The sequence below is a fragment of the Staurois parvus genome, unplaced genomic scaffold, assembly GCF_062004578.1.
Source record: "Staurois parvus isolate SC_StPar_1 unplaced genomic scaffold, SC_StPar_1.0 ptg001352l, whole genome shotgun sequence".
Lineage (NCBI taxonomy): Eukaryota > Metazoa > Chordata > Amphibia > Anura > Ranidae > Staurois > Staurois parvus.
Genome location: NW_028319148.1, coordinates 2,330,537 through 2,351,125, shown reverse-complemented (window position 1 = coordinate 2,351,125; position 20,589 = coordinate 2,330,537).

Sequence of the window (20,589 nt, the reverse complement as noted above, 5' to 3'; positions counted from 1 at the left end):
CAGAGTCTGTCATGGTCCCTGTACGGCCTCCCATTGCTGCTGTCTCCATCGCCACACTCTGCTGCCATGTGCCACTTTCAGGTCTCTTCACACTGCTGTTGTGTTAAATTTTTTGACATAGGGTGCAGGCAGATTACGGGCCTCACATAGCTGCTGCCAGGCCCCTAATCTGCCATGGGCCCCTATATACCGCCTCCTCATGCTGCTGCCAAGTCCAGAGTCTGTCATGGTCCCTGTACGGCCTCCCATTGCTGCTGTCTCCATCGCCACACTCTGCCATGTGCCACTTTCAGGTCTCTTCACACTGCTGGTGTGTTAAATTTTTTGACATAGGGTGCAGGCAGATTACGGGCCTCACATAGCTGCTGCCAGGCCCCTAATCTGCCATGGGCCCCTATATACCGCCTCCTCATGCTGCTGCCAAGTCCAGAGTCTGTCATGGTCCCTGTACGGCCTCCCATTGCTGCTGTCTCCATCGCCACACTCTGCTGCCATGTGCCACTTTCAGGTCTCTTCACACTGCTGGTGTGTTTAATTTTTTGACATAGGGTGCAGGCAGATTACGGGCCTCACATAGCTGCTGCCAGGCCCCTAATCTGCCATGGGCCCCTATATACCGCCTCCTCATGCTGCTGCCAAGTCCAGAGTCTGTCATGGTCCCTGTACGGCCTCCCATTGCTGCTGTCTCCATCGCCACACTCTGCTGCCATGTGCCACTTTCAGGTCTCTTCACACTGCTGGTGTGTTAAATTTTTTGACATAGGGTGCAGGCAGATTACGGGCCTCACATAGCTGCTGCCAGGCCCCTAATCTGCCATGGGCCCCTATATACCGCCTCCTCATGCTGCTGCCAAGTCCAGAGTCTGTCATGGTCCCTGTACGGCCTCCCATTGCTGCTGTCTCCATCGCCACACTCTGCTGCCATGTGCCACTTTCAGGTCTCTTCACACTGCTGGTGTGTTAAATTTTTTGACATAGGGTGCAGGCAGATTACGGGCCTCACATAGCTGCTGCCAGGCCCCTAATCTGCCATGGGCCCCTATATACCGCCTCCTCATGCTGCTGCCAAGTCCAGAGTCTGTCATGGTCCCTGTACGGCCTCCCATTGCTGCTGTCTCCATCGCCACACTCTGCCATGTGCCACTTTCAGGTCTCTTCACACTGCTGGTGTGTTTAATTTTTTGACATAGGGTGCAGGCAGATTACGGGCCTCACATAGCTGCTGCCAGGCCCCTAATCTGCCATGGGCCCCTATATACCGCCTCCTCATGCTGCTGCCAAGTCCAGAGTCTGTCATGGTCCCTGTACGGCCTCCCATTGCTGCTGTCTCCATCGCCACACTCTGCTGCCATGTGCCACTTTCAGGTCTCTTCACACTGCTGGTGTGTTAAATTTTTTGACATAGGGTGCAGGCAGATTACGGGCCTCACATAGCTGCTGCCAGGCCCCTAATCTGCCATGGGCCCCTATATACCACCTCCTCCTGCTGCTGCCAGGTCCAGAGTCTCTCATGGGTCCCTGTACGGCCTCCCATTGCTGCTGTCTCCATCGCCACACTCTGCTGCCATGTGCCACTTTCAGGTCTCTTCACACTGCTGGTGTGTTAAATTTTTTGACATAGGGTGCTGCAAGATAACGGGCCTCACATAGCTGCTGCCAGGCCCCTAATCAGCCATGGGCCCCTATACCGCCTCCTCCTGCTGCTGCCAGGTCCAGAGTCTCTCATGCCATGTGCCACTTTCAGGTCTCTTCACACTGCTGGTGTGTTTAATTTTTTGACATAGGGTGCAGGCAGATTACGGGCCTCACATAGCTGCTGCCAGGCCCCTAATCTGCCATGGGCCCCTATATACCGCCTCCTCATGCTGCTGCCAAGTCCAGAGTCTGTCATGGTCCCTGTACGGCCTCCCATTGCTGCTGTCTCCATCGCCACACTCTGCTGCCATGTGCCACTTTCAGGTCTCTTCACACTGCTGGTGTGTTAAATTTTTTGACATAGGGTGCAGGCAGATTACGGGCCTCACATAGCTGCTGCCAGGCCCCTAATCTGCCATGGGCCCCTATATACCGCCTCCTCATGCTGCTGCCAAGTCCAGAGTCTGTCATGGTCCCTGTACGGCCTCCCATTGCTGCTGTCTCCATCGCCACACTCTGCTGCCATGTGCCACTTTCAGGTCTCTTCACACTGCTGGTGTGTTAAATTTTTTGACATAGGGTGCAGGCAGATTACGGGCCTCACATAGCTGCTGCCAGGCCCCTAATCTGCCATAGGCCCCTATATACCGCCTCCTCATGCTGCTGCCAAGTCCAGAGTCTGTCATGGTCCCTGTACGGCCTCCCATTGCTGCTGTCTCCATCGCCACACTCTGCTGCCATGTGCCACTTTCAGGTCTCTTCACACTGCTGGTGTGTTAAATTTTTTGACATAGGGTGCAGGCAGATTACGGGCCTCACATAGCTGCTGCCAGGCCCCTAATCTGCCATAGGCCCCTATATACCGCCTCCTCATGCTGCTGCCAAGTCCAGAGTCTGTCATGGTCCCTGTACGGCCTCCCATTGCTGCTGTCTCCATCGCCACACTCTGCTGCCATGTGCCACTTTCAGGTCTCTTCACACTGCTGGTGTGTTAAATTTTTTGACATAGGGTGCAGGCAGATTACGGGCCTCACATAGCTGCTGCCAGGCCCCTAATCTGCCATGGGCCCCTATATACCACCTCCTCCTGCTGCTGCCAGGTCCAGAGTCTCTCATGGGTCCCTGTACGGCCTCCCATTGCTGCTGTCTCCATCGCCACACTCTGCTGCCATGTGCCACTTTCAGGTCTCTTCACACTGCTGGTGTGTTAAATTTTTTGACATAGGGTGCTGCAAGATAACGGGCCTCACATAGCTGCTGCCAGGCCCCTAATCAGCCATGGGCCCCTATACCGCCTCCTCCTGCTGCTGCCAGGTCCAGAGTCTCTCATGCCATGTGCCACTTTCAGGTCTCTTCACACTGCTGGTGTGTTTAATTTTTTGACATAGGGTGCAGGCAGATTACGGGCCTCACATAGCTGCTGCCAGGCCCCTAATCTGCCATGGGCCCCTATATACCGCCTCCTCATGCTGCTGCCAAGTCCAGAGTCTGTCATGGTCCCTGTACGGCCTCCCATTGCTGCTGTCTCCATCGCCACACTCTGCTGCCATGTGCCACTTTCAGGTCTCTTCACACTGCTGGTGTGTTAAATTTTTTGACATAGGGTGCAGGCAGATTACGGGCCTCACATAGCTGCTGCCAGGCCCCTAATCTGCCATGGGCCCCTATATACCGCCTCCTCATGCTGCTGCCAAGTCCAGAGTCTGTCATGGTCCCTGTACGGCCTCCCATTGCTGCTGTCTCCATCGCCACACTCTGCTGCCATGTGCCACTTTCAGGTCTCTTCACACTGCTGGTGTGTTAAATTTTTTGACATAGGGTGCAGGCAGATTACGGGCCTCACATAGCTGCTGCCAGGCCCCTAATCTGCCATAGGCCCCTATATACCGCCTCCTCATGCTGCTGCCAAGTCCAGAGTCTGTCATGGTCCCTGTACGGCCTCCCATTGCTGCTGTCTCCATCGCCACACTCTGCTGCCATGTGCCACTTTCAGGTCTCTTCACACTGCTGGTGTGTTAAATTTTTTGACATAGGGTGCAGGCAGATTACGGGCCTCACATAGCTGCTGCCAGGCCCCTAATCTGCCATGGGCCCCTATATACCACCTCCTCCTGCTGCTGCCAGGTCCAGAGTCTCTCATGGGTCCCTGTACGGCCTCCCATTGCTGCTGTCTCCATCGCCACACTCTGCTGCCATGTGCCACTTTCAGGTCTCTTCACACTGCTGGTGTGTTAAATTTTTTGACATAGGGTGCAGGCAGATTACGGGCCTCACATAGCTGCTGCCAGGCCCCTAATCTGCCATGGGCCCCTATATACCGCCTCCTCATGCTGCTGCCAAGTCCAGAGTCTGTCATGGTCCCTGTACGGCCTCCCATTGCTGCTGTCTCCATCGCCACACTCTGCCATGTGCCACTTTCAGGTCTCTTCACACTGCTGGTGTGTTTAATTTTTTGACATAGGGTGCAGGCAGATTACGGGCCTCACATAGCTGCTGCCAGGCCCCTAATCTGCCATAGGCCCCTATATACCGCCTCCTCATGCTGCTGCCAGGTCCAGAGTCTCTCATGGGTCCCTGTACGGCCTCCCATTGCTGCTTTCTCCATCGCCACACTCTGCCATGTGCCACTTTCAGGTCTCCTCACACACTGCTGGTGTGTTGAATTTTTTGACATAGGGTGCTGGCAGATTACGGGCCTCCCATAGCTGCTGCCAGGCCCCTAATCTGCCATGGGCCCCTATATACCGCCTCCTCATGCTGCTGCCAAGTCCAGAGTCTGTCATGGGTCCCTGTACGGCCTCCCATTGCTGCTGTCTCCATCGCCACACTCTGCCATGTGCCACTTTCAGGTCTCCTCACACACTGCTGGTGTGTTGAATTTTTTGACATAGGGTGCTGGCAGATTACGGGCCTCCTATAGCTGCTGCCAGGCCCCTAATCTGCCGTAGGCCCCTATATACCGCCTCCTCATGCTGCTGCCAGGTCCAGAGTCTCTCATGGGTCCCTGTACGGCCTCCCATTGCTGCTGTCTCCATCGCCACACTCTGCCATGTGCCACTTTCAGGTCTCCTCACACTGCTGGTGTGTTCCATTTTTTGTCATAGGGTGCTGGCAGATTATGGGCCTCCCATAACTGCTGCCAGGCCCCTAATCTGCCATGGGCCCCTATACCGACTCCTCATGCTGTGACGTTGCAACAAGGTGGAATTCAACCCTACATATGTTAGACCGCCTTTACGAACAGCAAAAGGCCATCACAGATTTCCTGATGTTAAAAGCAGATAAAGGTACTCCCTGTGTAACTTAGATGTCAGCCATTGGCAGCTCATGCGTGACACCTGCGCTTGCTCAGGCCCTTTGAGGAGGCCACGCTATTCGTGAGTCGGCAGGACTATGGGATGAACGACGTCATTCCTCTGTTGCACGTCCTGGAACAAATGCTGTTAACAATGGCTGGTCAGGGTGCGGTAGACGTGGCGCACAGATCTCAACGCCACATGGCCCCTGTGGGGGCAGGACTGGAAGAAGAGGAGGAGGTAGAGGAGGACATTGGTGCTCAGGAATTATTGAGTGAAATGGGTGGTTTTTCCACTCAGCGGACAGGAGTGGAGGAGCAGGAGCATCTGGTAGAGGAGGAGGAAGAGGAGACAGAGGACCTAGACGCACCGTGGCAGTATGCTGTGGAGATGGAGGCAGGGAGTCCCTCGCATTCCTTGGCACAAATGGCCCATAGCATGCTCGGTTGCTTGCGTAGCGACAGCCGAATAATAACCATCAGACAGAGGGATGACTTTTGGCTGTCCACCTTGTTGGACCCTCGCTACCGTTCAAAAATGGTGGCCTTTTTCACACCTGCTGAGAGGGAGGCCAAAATAACGTACTATAAAAAACACCTATGTAGTCAGCTGGTCTCTGCCTGTCTGCGCCAACGTCCATCCTCAGACACTGTGGGCCCTGTGCGCTCGTGTTCCGCTGCCATGGCAGCAGGGGAGGGGTGGGGTGGTAGGAGCAGTGGCAGCTCCACCAGCAGCGGCTGCCTCAGTCTGCAGTCGATGATGAGTAGCTTTCTTCACCAGCGCAGTGAGGAAACTACTAACCAGCCGCAGCAGCAGCAGCAGCATCAGGTGGACCTGGAGCAGGACCTCAAACAACAGGCTTAGGCCTACTTGGACAGCACCCTGCCAACCGAGGTAGACAATCCCCTTGACTACTGGGCAACGAAACTTGACCTTTGGCCCCAACTAGCTGAATTTGCCCTTGAAAGGCTGTCATGCCCGGCCAGTAGCGTGGCATCGGAGCGCGTGTTTAGTGCGGCAGGAGGTATTGCAACTCCGCGGAGGACACGACTGTCCACCCAAAGTGTGGAGAGACTCACGTTTGTGAAAATGAATCAGGCGTGGATTAGTCTGGATTTCAAACCACCAGTTCCTGACACAACTGACTAAATCCGCCATGAATCATGCCCCAAACATGTGCCACTTTCAGGTCTCCTCACACTGCTGGTGTGTTCCATTTTTTGTCATAGGGTGCTGGCAGATTACGGGCCTCCCATAGCTGCTGCCAGGCCCCTAATCTGCCATGGGCCCCTATACCGCCTCCTCATGCTGCTGCCAAGTCCAGAGTCTCTCATGGGTCCCTGTACGGCCTCCCATTGCTGCTGCCTCCATCGCCACACTCTGCCATGTGCCACTTTCAGGTCTCCTCACACTGCTGGTGTGTTCCATTTTTTGTCATAGGGTGCTGGCAGATTACGGGCCTCCCATAGCTGCTGCCAGGCCCCTAATCTGCCATGGGCCCCTATACCGCCTCCTCATGCTGCTGCCAGGTCCAGAGTCTCTCATGGGTCCCTGTACGGCCTCCCATTGCTGCTGTCTCCATCGCCACACTCTGCCATGTGCCACTTTCAGGTCTCCTCACACTGCTGGTGGGTTCCATTTTTTGTCATAGGGTGCTGGCAGATTACGGGCCTCCCATAGCTGCTGCCAGGCCCGTAATCTGCCATGGGCCCCCGTACCGACTCCTCATGCTGCTGCCAGGCCCGTAATCTGTCATGGGCCACTGTTGTCGCTTGTTGGCATATTCCGCTCGTTCAGATGCTCCTTCTCCTGCTACTCCTCTTCACGGATTCCGTCAGCAGTCTTTCTTGGAATCCGTTTCCAAGAGACAACAGTTTGCGAGCACGCACCCGACGGTGCAGAAGCTGAACGTCCTCCTGTCCAAGTTGCTGCTGCCAGGCTCGTAATCTGTCATGCGCCCCTGTACCGCCTCCTCATGCTGCTGCCAGGTCCAGAGTGTGTCATGGGCCCCCGTACCGACTCCTCATGCTGCTGCCAGGCCCGTAATCTGTCATGGGCCCCTGTACCGCCTCCCCATGCTGCTGCCAGGTCCAGAGTGTGTCATGGGTCCCTGTACGGCCTCCCATTGCTGCTGCCAGGCCCGTAATCTGCCATGGGCCCCTGTACCGACTCCTCATGCTGCTGCCAGGCCCGTAATCTGTCATGGGCCCCTGTACCGCCTCCTCATGCTGCTGCCAGGTCCAGAGTGTGTCATGGGTCCCTGTACGGCCTCCCATTGCTGCTGTCTCTATCGCCACACTCTGCCATGTGCCACTTTCAGGTCTCCTCACACTGCTGGTGGTTTCCATTTTTGTCATAGGGTGCTGTATGGCCTCCCATTGCTGCTGCCTCCACCGCCACACTGTGGCTCCACACTCTGGTTTTGGCCCCGTGACTGCCCAAATGAGTGAAGTGTGCGGTGATTCTAAGATCGACGGCACTCATCTGCATGTCATACTGACTGACAGTATTATTTCTCTTCCCCAGCAGACTCCAAGGGCATTTAAATTAAAGGTACAGTGTTCTGCACTAATATTAAGTCTCTCTGAAGCCTAGAAACACCCTTTTTTAAGTTAAATTCACAGCGAATTTATTCGACTCGAATCGAATATTGTCCACGAATTCGCCGAATCAGTCGAATCGAATTTTTCATTTCTTCGCTCATCTCTACTCATAACCCATCATTGCTGTTTACTCATAACCCATCATTGCTGTTGCTCCTCTATCTACTGCCAAAAGGTGCCAGTGATACCTACTGCCACCAGCCAGCAACAATGACAAAACCCTCATGGCAGGGTGGCTACACAGTATATCTGGACCTACTGGTTGTTCTGACGAGCAGGAAGGAAACCTGCTCCTGCATGTTTGTTTAAATGTTTTTCAGTTTAAATTACCCAAGTTTGTGGCTTTAAAACATGACTGATAAAAACGACAAAAAAATACATAAACAAAATGCATACAATTTATCTATTTTTAGGATTTGCTCTTTTCATGCTCTTTATTTATTACTTTTAGCTTCAAATAAAGTCCTATCGCATGTCTTTTATAATCAATAGGGATGAGCAAATCCGCCTGGGTTTGATTCTTTTATCTTCTACAGCTCAGCAAATTTTGCTCAAAACTTACATACTTTGCTGCAAACCCTTTTGTAGTCTATTGGGAAAGGGAGGGGGGGGGGTGTCATTTAATTCTGAGCATCTTTAGGGCAAATAGCAAGCAAAAAGCGAGCAAAATCTTCTCTTGTATTAAGAAAGGTATAGACTCCAGAGATAGAGACATCATTTACAAATCATTATGCAATATTAATTGAATATGCAGTTCAGTTTTGGGCACCAATTCACAAAAAGAACATTGGGGAACTGGAGAAAGTACAGAGAAGGGCAACCAAACTGATAAGAGGCCTGGAGGAGATCAGCTATGAGGAAAGATTAGAGGAACTGAATGTATTCTCTCTTGAGAAGAGGAGATTAAGGGGGGATATGATCTCCATGTATAATACATAAGGGGGGATATGATCTCCATATATATTACATAAGGGGGATATGATCTCCATGTATAATACATAAGGGGGATATGATCTCCATGTATAATACATAAGGGGCGATATGATCTCCATGTATAATACATAAGGGGGGATATGATCTCCATGTATAATACATAAGGGGGGATATGATCTCTATGTATAATACATAAGGGGGATATGATCACCATGTATAATACATAAGGGGGGATATGATCACCATGTATAATACATAAGGGGGGATATGATCTCCATGTATAATACATAAGGGGGGATATGATCTCCATGTATAATACATAAGGGGGGATATGATCACCATGTATAATACATAAGGGGGATATGATCATCATGTATAATACATAAGGGGGATATGATCTCCATGTATAATACATAAGGGGGGGTATGATCTCCATATATAGTACATAAGGGGGATATGATCTCCGTGTATAATACATAAGGGGGGATATGATCTCCATGTATAATACATAAGGGGGGGTATGATCTCCATATATAGTACATAAGGGGGATATGATCTCCGTGTATAATACATAAGGGGGGATATGATCTCCATGTATAATACATAAGGGGGATATGATCACCATGTATAATACATAAGGGGGGATATGATCTCCATGTATAATACATAAGGGGGGATATGATCTCCATGCATAATACATAAGGGGGGATATGATCACCATGTATAATACATAAGGGGGATATGATCACCATGTATAATACATAAGGGGGGATATGATCTCCATGTATAATACATAGGGGGGAGATATGATCTGCATGTATAATACATAAGGGGGGGATATGATCTCCATGTATAATACATAAGGGGGGATATGATCACCATGTATAATACATAAGGGGGGATATGATCACCATGTATAATACATAGGGGGGAGATATGATCTGCATGTATAATACATAAGGGGGGGATATGATCTCCATGTATAATACATAAGGGGGATATGATGACCATGTATAATACATAAGGGGGGATATGATCACCATGTATAATAAATAAGGGGGGATATGTTCACCATGAATAATACATAAGGGGGGATATGATCACCATGTATAATACATAAGGGGGGATACGATCACCATGTATAATACATAAGGGGGGATATGATCTCCATGTATAATACATAAGGGGGGAATATGATTTCCATGTATAATACATAAGGGGGGGATATGATCTCCATGAATAATACATAAGGGGGATATTATCTCCATGTATAATACATAAGGGGGATATGATCTCCATGTATAATACATAAGGGGGGGATATGCAACTCAATTTTCAATTGAGTTGCACTTCTAGTGCATATGATATTGGACATTTTATTACATGTTCCACTAAGAATGTAATCTAATTCAGTGCCCATGTGGGTTACAATATGTGGGCCAAACAGTACGCATGTTGCGCACTAGGTTGGATGAGCACATTAGAAATATCCGTAGGGGTTTTCCTAATCACAGTCTTTCAAAGCATTATGCAACACACCACAATAAAAATCCAGATGGTACTTTACTTTTAGCTATCGATAGATTTATACCAAACTGGAGAGGTAATCATGTTAGACGACAAATCTCCAAACTAGAGACCTCGTGGATTTATTCCATTAAAACCTATGTTCCTTTTGGTCTCAACATAAAGTGGGACGTAAACGATTTCATTAGTAATAGCTGCGTACATTGTATTTTGTTTTTTAAAATGTTTTATTAATTTTTTATTGATTTTAGAATGTTGTATTGTAATTTGTTTTGGAACCACAAGATCGCTCTGTCCCTTCTTTATTACTGCTATCTCTATTTGAGGTTGTTATATATACCAACATATTATAGTTTAATCTTTATTGGTTGAAATATAGAGATTGGTTATTATATTTGTATTATTTGGATCAGGAACCTTTGTTAAATTACTTGTATTGGAGGGTTGCTTCTTATTATGGGAGTGCGATTCCTCTTAATTTAATAACATTCTGATTGATATCTGCTTCCTGCCGTTGGAGCGCATTCCAATGTGTGGGAGGGTCCCTCTGAGGTCCGTTTACCCTTCACTTCCTGTTTCCAGCATGTCTTCCGCTTACTGGAACACATCTCGATTAGGGGGAGTGTCCCTCCAAGCTCTATTTATTGGCAGTGATGCACCGTGCTGGCCACGTCCTTGCTGACGTCTTTTTGATGACGAAACGCATAGGGTGGAGCCTTTCCGTGTGACGTCATCACGCTCTGGAGGGACAGTGGCCATCTTGTCGGTCAGAAACATCCTGTTTTACCATGGTGCTTGTTTTATTCATTGATGTATGTGGAAATAAATAAATTTATTGAATTACATTTAAATACTACACTATGAGCTGCCTTTCTTCTCTATCCATTCCCTTACCACCTGATGGCAGTTTCTGCCATTTGGAGGTTTATTGAAGTTGGAGAAGCTACTTATTATTCTGCAGGGGATCTCTATGGACGATCGATTGCTGCATATGATGTTATATCACACTGCTCATGTTGACCGACCTTTGTGTGGTCAAACTGTCTGGTAAGAGGCCAATCTGTTTGGGTGTATGGTGACGGCTTTTTGTATTTCAATGATTTTTACTAGTTTATAAACATTTAAAAAACACAGGAGCAACAAGACACGCCCACGCAGAGGCCTTCAATTGCACATGAAAAAATAAAGAAAAGGGGGGGTCTAACGGTGATGTTTTTTTGGATTAAACTTTTCCTCTTATGCACCTGTTTCCATTCATTTGGGAATTTATATGGAGTTTATGAAATTTAAAGTCCTATAAGACTATTATATAATTAGCGCTGCATTTATTTATATTACATTATTGCCTTCATATGTGCAAGCTGCTTTTATTTATTTTTGTTGTTTTAAAATCTGAACTCGAGTGTTTGTTTACAATTAAAAAATACTTACCAGCATTCATCCCCACTTGACAGAAAAAAAATGGTAGTCTCAGCTGGATGCTATTGCAAATACATGTGGAAACAACCGGCCATATTGAGGTGCAAAATTTGCAAATTGCAGCCTTTCGTCCAGAAAGTTTATAGGTTTGCTATCAGAAATAAGGAACAGCCTATAATGCGGGGCCCTGGTCAGCTGAGTCACAAGAGCCAATCATTCGAAGAATGATTTGTATTGTGGGCAGCACAGTGGCTAAGTGGTTAGCACTTCTACCTAGCAGCACTAGGGTTGTTGGTTCAAGTCCCAACTATGGCACTACCTGCCTGGACTTTGTATGCCCACCCGGCAATCTCTGTGATCGCTGTGCCCTACAGACACAGCTGATCACGTGATGAGGTAAAAGGCCAATCACAGTGGACTTTTACCATGTGATCAGCTGTGTCCAATGACACAGCAGATCATGGAGCAACTACAGTTGCCAGTTATCGGCAGCACTTTCTCACGCTGTTACAAGCCAGCAGTGTCGCCAGTCAGTGTCATCAGTCATTGCTGCCAGTAAGTGCTGTCAGTGTCGCCCATCGCTGCCACCTATCAGTGACCATCATTGCTGCATATCATTGCATCATCAATGCCCATCAGTGCAGCCTATCAGTGCCCATCAGTGATGCCTACCAGTGCCCGTCAGTGCAGCCTCATCAACGCACATCAGTGAAGGAGAAAAATTACCCGTTTGCAAAATTTTATAATAAAAACAAAATGTTTCAATTTTTTTGCTGTTTTGTTTATAGTGCAAAAAATAAAACAAAAAGATGTGATTAAATACCACCCAAAAAAAGCTCTATTTGTGTGAAAAAAATGATAAAATGTCATATGGGTACAGTGTTGCATGACCGCACAATTGTCATTCAAAGTGCAACAGTGCTGAAAGCTGAAAATTGACCTGGGCAGGAAGGGGGTATAAGTACCGGTAGGCGAGGGGTTAAAATGTGTTCCTTTCGTTTTTTTTGAGCAATGTACATTTGAAAATTGATCAGCCCTGATTAGAAAAAAAATATGTCCCTACATCATAAATCTTGATGAATGCCAGCAGCTGAAAAAATTACTGCCCATCAAACATGACCAACCCGGTCCCAACAATCATTGAATGACAGCGTTGCTTTACTAAGTACACAAAAGGGTGACATCACAGGCCTCCCCCTGAGACCCCACCCATAGACATCATAGTAACCCTGACCGCATGCTTGGATAAGGGTCTGGTATGAATTTGAAGATTGCCGTAATCTACCGGCCTCCTGGATCCATATCCCGCTTCCTTGATGACTTTTCCGCCTGGCTACCCTTCTTTCTCTCCTCCGAGCTACCCATCATCATCCTTGGGGACTTCAACATCCCTGTCAACATTGACAACCCGGACACATCCCATCTCCTCCACTTAACCCCCTCCTTTGCACTTGCACAGTGCATACAATCCACCACCCATTACGACGGAAATATCCTGGACCTTATCTTCTCCAATCGCTGCGCTACCCACAATCTCACAAACACCCCCTTTCCTCTCTCTGACCACCTGATTACCTTCTCTATCTCCTCGTCCTCCAACGCCTACCCCTCCAAATGTCACACTACTACCAGCCGTAACCTCTGCAACCTGAACCCTGCCTCCCTCCACTCTGCAGCTGATCAACTCCATGATGGCATCCTCCCCCTGTCCTGCCCCGACTTGGCTATGACTGTCTACAACAACGCGCTGTCAACAGCCCTTGACTCACTAGCGCCTTTAACCACACGAACCATCAGACCACGACTGCTCCAGCCCTGGCAGACTGATCACACCAACACTTTCAAATGACACAGTCATGCCCAGGAGTGGACTGACAACTCACGGGGCCCCCGGGCAATAGGGGATCATGGGGCCCCTGTGTCCTCGCCCACACCCAAAAAAGCCTATGAAAAAGCCAATGAAAGTTACCAGGCAGGGGCGGACTGACAACTCATGGGGCCCCCAGGCAATAGGGGATTATGGGGCCCCTGTGTCCTTGCCCAAACTCAAAAAAGCCTATGAAAAAGGTACCAGTGGCATCTCATGGGGCCCCCTACTGATCCCGGGCCCTCGGGCAGTGCCCGAGTTTTCAAATGGTCAGTCCACCCCTGGTCATGCCCTGGAGTGACTATGGCGCAAAACCAGATCTCAACCAGCCTTCACCAGCTATAAATCTGCCAGCCACACCTACACCTCCTCCCTCCACGCCGCCAAACAAGCCTACTTCCTGACCCTCATCAACACCCTCTCCTTCAATCCTCGCCGACTCTTCTCCATCTTTAACTCTCTACTCTCTCCGCCCCCAGCTCCACCCAGCACCTCACTCACCTCCCTTGAAATTGCCAATCACTTCAAAAACAAGATTGACACAATTCGCAAGGACATCACCGCAGCTCACACTCCCTCCAGACCCGCCCCCTCTCACGCAACTACCCCCTCATCACCCCTCTCCCTCGACACTTAGTCGCTGCTCAAACTCCCTCCAACCCCGTCCCCTCTCACACAGCTACCCCCTCATCACCCCTCTCCCACGGCCCCACCACTGCTCTGACCTCCACCCCACCCAACATTCCTCACACTGACCTCACCCACATCTTTAATCTCTCCCTCTCTTCTGGCACATTCCCCTCCCCTCTGAAGCATGGATACATCACCCCCATACTTAAAAAGCCCTCTCTGGACCCCAATGACCCGAACAACCTCAGACCCATCTCCCTGCTCCCATTCAAATCCATACTCCTCGAGCGCTTAGTCTACACTCACCTAAGCTCTCACCTCAACGACAACAACCTCCTCGATCCCCTACAGTCCGGCTTCCATCCCCTACATTCCACCAAAATTGCCTTACTCAAACTCTCCAATGACCTTCTAACTGCAAAGGCTAATGGCCACTACTCAGTGAACCTACTCCTTGACCTCTCTGCAGCCTTCGACACAGTTGACCACCCCCTCCTCCTTAACAAACTACACTCCCTCAGCCTCAGAGATTCTGCTTTCTCCTGGCTCTCATCTTACCTGTCACAACGCTCTTTCAGCGTCACTTACAACGCTACCACCTCCCCCTCACTCCCCGTCTCTGTTGGGGTCCCTCAAGGCTCCGTCCTTGGGCCCCTTCTCTTCTCCATCTACACCTCCTCCCTTGGCCAACTCATACACTCTCTCTCGGCTTCAACTATCACCTCTATGCCGACGACACACAAATCTATCTCTCAACCCTCGCCTCACCCCCTCGGTCTTCGCCCGAATCACACACCTACTGAGCGACATATCAGACTGGATGTCGCTCCACTTCCTTAAACTGAACCATTCCAAAACCAAGTTTCTTGTCTTCCCCCCAGCCCAGACCCCACCCCCTACTGACTTCTCCATCACGTCCAACAACGCCACCATCAAACCCACCCGCAGACCAGAGTACTTGGTGTCATTCTGGACTCCAACCTATCCTTCCAGCCCCAAGTCCAATCTTTAACAAACTCGTGCAGACTCCACCTCTGCAACATCGCCAAAATCTGCACGTTCCTAACCCCAGAAACCACTAAACAGCTCATCCACTCCCTCATCGTAAGACGACTCGATTACTGCAACTCCCTCCTCACTGGCCTGCCTCGCCGCTGGCTATCCCCGCTTCAGTCGATCCTGAACACAGCGGCCAGACTCATTCACCTTACCAACCGCTCCATCTCCGCCACCCCCCTCTGCCAATCCCTCCACTGGCTTCCGATTGCACAACGGATCAAATTCAAAATCCTAACACTGATGTCCACTGTCCACCATACTGCCCCGAACTACATCACCGACCTAATATCCAAGTACCACCCAGCACGCACATTCCGCTCCTCACAAGACCTCCTTCTCTCTAGTTCCCTGGTCTCCTCCTCCCATGCCCGCCTCCAGGATTTCTCCAGGGTGTCTCCCATCCTCTAGAACTCCCTACCCCAATCCATCAGACTATCACCTACTCTCCTCTCCTTTAGGCGCACCCTGAAAACCCATCTCTTCAGGGAAGCCTACCCCACCCCCTGCTAATTTCAGACCTCCTCAACTCTTCTTACCACTCCATCCCCCACAGCTATCTCCTCCTGTGCCACCATCCCCTCCCTCCTAGATTGTAAGCTCGAAAGAGCAGGGCCCTCAAACCCCTCATGTATCGCATTGTATTGTTATTGTACTATAGCATGTATTGTCGCCCTTTCTAATGTACAGCGCTGAGTGAACTGTTGGCGCTTTATAAATACAGTATAATAATATTAATAATAATTTTGGGGGGAGGCCATGTTTTCGCCATGGGGTTCACCTTAAAATCCATACCTAACTGAAGGGCCTGGTATGGATTTTGGGTGGTGCCCATACATTTTTTTTTTGTGCGGGTTCCTAACAACCAATAAAATCACGGCGAAAAAACTGGAAGCTTTAGCAAAAAAGACAAGAGGGGGAAAAATGCACTGGAACGTATTAAAACGCATGAAAATGTATCAAAAACATGCATCTGGATCACAAAAGCATGGTGTGACTCAGCCCTTATTACTAGATGTACAATGCTCTGTGTATTAGTACTTCTTCTGAAAGAGTGTTTTGTAACGATACTACAGGTTTGCGTCAATATCTACTTCTATCTTTGTCTGTGAAGAGTCGGGGAGAAGAGGAAGTCCATCTGCGTCGGCGTCTTTCCACATATAATGCAGATATTGTAACAATATAAGTTCCTCTTTGGATGTTTTATAATCAGCAAAGATTGTCCTGATATCAGTTAGCAATCATGATGTCCCATGTGCTGGTCCTGGTCATGCTGTGTCTATGGGGTATGTAGTATATACAGTCTGTAGTGATTCTTATATACAGGGTGCTGGTCCTGCTCATGCTGTGTCTATGGGGTATGTAGTATATACAGTCTGTAGTGATTCTTATATACAGGGCGCTGGTCCTGGTCATGCTGTGTCTATGGGGTATGTAGTGTATATACAGTCTGTAGTGATTCTTATATACAGTGTGCTGGTCCTGGTCATGCTGTGTCTATGGGGTATGTAGTGTATATACAGTCTGTAGTGATTCTTATATACAGTGTGCTGGTCCTGGTCATGCTGTGTCTATGGGGTATGTAGTATATACAGTCTGTAGTGATTCTTATATACAGGGTGCTGGTCCTGGTCGTGCCGTGTCTATGGGGTATGTAGTATATATACAGTCTGTAGTGATTCTTATATACAGTGCTGGTCATGCTGTGTCTATGGGGTATGTAGTATATATACAGTCTGTAGTGATTCTTATATACAGGGCGCTGGTCCTGGTCATGCTGTGTCTATGGGGTATGTAGTATATATACAGCCTGTAGTGATTCTTATATACAGGGCACTGGTCCTGCTCATGCTGTGTCTATGGGGTATGTAGTATATATACAGTCTGTAGTGATTCTTATATACAGGGTGCTGGTCCTGGTCATGCCGTGTCTATGGGGTATGTAGTATATATACAGTCTGTAGTGATTCTTATATACAGGGCGCTGGTCCTGCTCATGCCGTGTCTATGGGGTATGTAGTATATATACAGTCTGTAGTGATTCTTATATACAGGGCGCTGGTCCTGCTCATGCCGTGTCTATGGGGTATGTAGTATATACAGTCTGTAGTGATTCTTATATACAGTGCTGGTCCTGCTCATGCTGTGTCTATGGGGTATGTAGTATATACAGTCTGTAGTGATTCTTATATACAGGGTGCTGGTCCTGCTCATGCTGTGTCTATGGGGTATGTAGTATACAGTATATACAGTCTGTAGTGATTCTTATATACAGTGTGCTGGTCCTGCTCATGCTGTGTCTATGGGGTATGTAGTATATACAGTCTGTCGTGATTCTTATATACAGGGTGCTGGTCCTGCTCATGCTGTGTCTATGGGGTATGTAATATATACAGTGAAGGAAATGCGTATTTGCTCCCCTGCTGATGTTGAATGTTTGCCCCTCACAAAGAAATGATCGGTCTAAAAATCAAATGTTCGGTGTATTGTAACACTGAGAGACAGAATAGCAACAACAAATTCAGCAGAAATGCGTCTAACAAATGATGACTGATCTGCATGTTCATGAGGGAAATAAGTATTTGATACCCTTCACAAAACATGACTTGGTACTTGGTGGCAAATCCCTTGTTGGCAATCACAGAGGTCAGACGTTTCCTGTAGTTGGTCATTTTCAATGCCCTGCCTGAGGGAAGAAGGTTCTCACCCAAGATATGATGGTACATTGCCCCATCCATCGTCCCTTTGATGCGGTGCAGTTGTCCTGTCCCCTTAGCAGAAAAACACCCCCAAAGCAGAATGTTTCCACCACCATGTTTCACAGTTGGGATGGTGTTCTTGGGGTCATAGGCAGCATTCCGCCTCCTCCAAACACGGCGAGTCGAGTTGATGCCAAAGAGCTGGATTTTGGTTTCATCTGACCACAACACTTTCCACCAGTCCTCCTCTGCATCATTCAGATGTTCAGTGGCAAACTTCAGACGGGCCTGGACATGTGCTTTCTTGAGCAGAGGGACCTTGCGGGCACTGCAGAATTTCAGTCCTTGTCGGCGTAGTGTGTTACCAATTGTTTTCTTGGTGACTGTGGTCCCAGCTGCCTGGAGATCATTGACAAGATCCTCACGTGTAGTTCTGGGATGATTCCTCACTGTTCTCATGATCATTGACACTCCACGAGGTGAGATCTTGCATGGTGCACCAGACCAAGGGAGACTGACAGTTGTTTTGTGTTTCTTCCATTTGTGAATGATTGCACCAACTGTTGTCACCTTCTCACCAAGCTGCTTGGTGATAGTTTGGTAGCCCAGTCCAGCCTTGTGTAGGTCTACCATCTTGTCCCTGACATCCTTGGACAGCTCTTTGGTCTTTGCCATGGTGGAGAGTTTGGAATCTGATTGTTTGATTGCTCCTGTGGACAGGTGTATTTTATACAGGTAACAAAATGAGATTAGCAGCACTCCCTTTAAGAGACTGCTTCTAATCTCAGCTTGTTACCTGTATGAAAGACACCTGGTAGCCAGAAATCCTGCTGAATGATAGGGGATCAAATCCTTATTTCCCTCATGAACATGCAAATCAGTCATCATTTGTTAGACATGTATTTCTGCTGAATTTGTTGTTGCTATTCTGTCTCTCAGTGTTAAAATACACCGAACATTTGATTTTCAGACCGATCATTTCTTTGTGATTGGGCAAACATTCAACATCAGCCGGGGAGCAAATACACATTCCCTTCACTGTATATATATACTGTATATATAGATATATACAGTGAGGAACAGAAGTATTTGAACACCCTGCGATTTTGCAAGTTCTCCCACTTAGAAATCATGGAGGGGTCTGACATTCACATTGTAGGTGCATTCCCACTCTGAAATACAGAATTTAAAAAAGAAATTCAGGAAATCACATTGTATGATTTGTAAAGAATGTATTTGTCTTGCACTGCTGAACAGAAGTATTTGAACACCTAAGAAACAGCAAGAATTCTGGCTCTCAAAGACCTGTTACTGTGCCTTTAAAAAGTCCACCTCTACTCCACTCAATAATCTAACTTAGTAGCACCTGTCTGAGCTCTTTAAAGACACCTGTCCACCCCACAGTCAGTCAGACGCCAACTACTACCATGGGCAAGACCAAAGATCTGTCAAAAGACACCAGAGACAAAATTGTGGACCTCCACAAGGCTGGAAAGGGCTACGGGGCAATTGCCAAGCAGCTTGGTGAAAATAGATCAACTGTTGGAGCAATTGTTAGAAAATGGAAGAGGCTAAAGACGACTGTCAGTCTCCCTCGGACTGGGGCTCCATGCAAGATCTCACCTCGTGGGGTATCACTGATGATAAAAAAGGTGAGGAATCAGCCCAGAACTACAAGGGAGGAGCTGGTCAATGACATGAAGAGAGCTGGGACCACAGTTTCAAAGGTCACTGTCGGTAGAACACTACACCGTCATGGTTTCTAATCATGCATTGCACAGAAGGTTCCCCTGCTCAAGTCATCACATGTCCATGCCCGTCTGAAGGTTGCCAATGACCATCTGGATGATCCAGAGGAGGCATGGGAGAAAGTCATGTGGTCAGATGAGACCAAAGTAGAACTTTTTGGTCTAAACTTCACTCGTCGTGTTTGGAGGAAAAAGAAGGATGAGTTGCATCCCAAGGACACCATCCCTACTGTGAAGCATGGGGGTGGTAACATCATGCTTTGGGGGTGCTTTTCTGTGAAGGAGACAGGACAACTGCACTGTATTAAGGAGAGGATGAATGGGGCCATTTATTGTGAGATTGTGAGCAACTACCTCCTTCCCTCAGTCAGAGCATTGAAGATGGGTCGTGACTGGGTCTTCCAACATGACAACGACCCGAAGCACACAGCCAGGATAACCAAGGAGTGGCTCCGTAAGAAGCATATCAAGGTTCTGGAGTGGCCTAGCCAGTCTCCAGACCTAAATCCAATAGAACATCTTTGGAGGGAGCTGAAACTCCGTGTTGCTCAGCGACAGCCCCGAAACCTGACAGATCTAGAGGAGATCTGTGTGGAGGAGTCGGCCAAAATCCCTGTTGCAGTGCAAACCTGGTCAGGAACTACAGGAACGTCTGACCTCTGTAATTGCAAACAAAGGCTTCTGTACCAAATATTAACACGGATCTTCTCAGGTGTTCAAATACTTCTGTTCAGCAGTGTGAGACAAATACATTCTTTACAAATCATACAATGGGATTTCCTGAATTTTTTTTTTTAATTCTGTCTCTCAGAGTGGGAATGCCCCTACAATGTGAATGTCAGACCCCTCCATGATTTCTAAGTGGGAGAACTTGCAAAACCGCAGGGTGTTCAAATACTTCTGTTCCTCACTGTATATATATATATATATACTGTATATATATATATATATATATATACAGTATCTCCCAGAAGTGAGTCCACCCCTCACATTTTTGTAAATATTTGATTCTATTTTTCCATGTGACAACACTGAAGAAATGACACTTTTGCTACAATGTGATGTAGTCAGTGTACAGCTTGTATAACATGTAAGTTTGCTGTCTCCTCAAAATAACTCACCACACCGCCATTAATGTCTAAACTGCTGGCAACAAAAGTGAGTCCACCCCTAAGT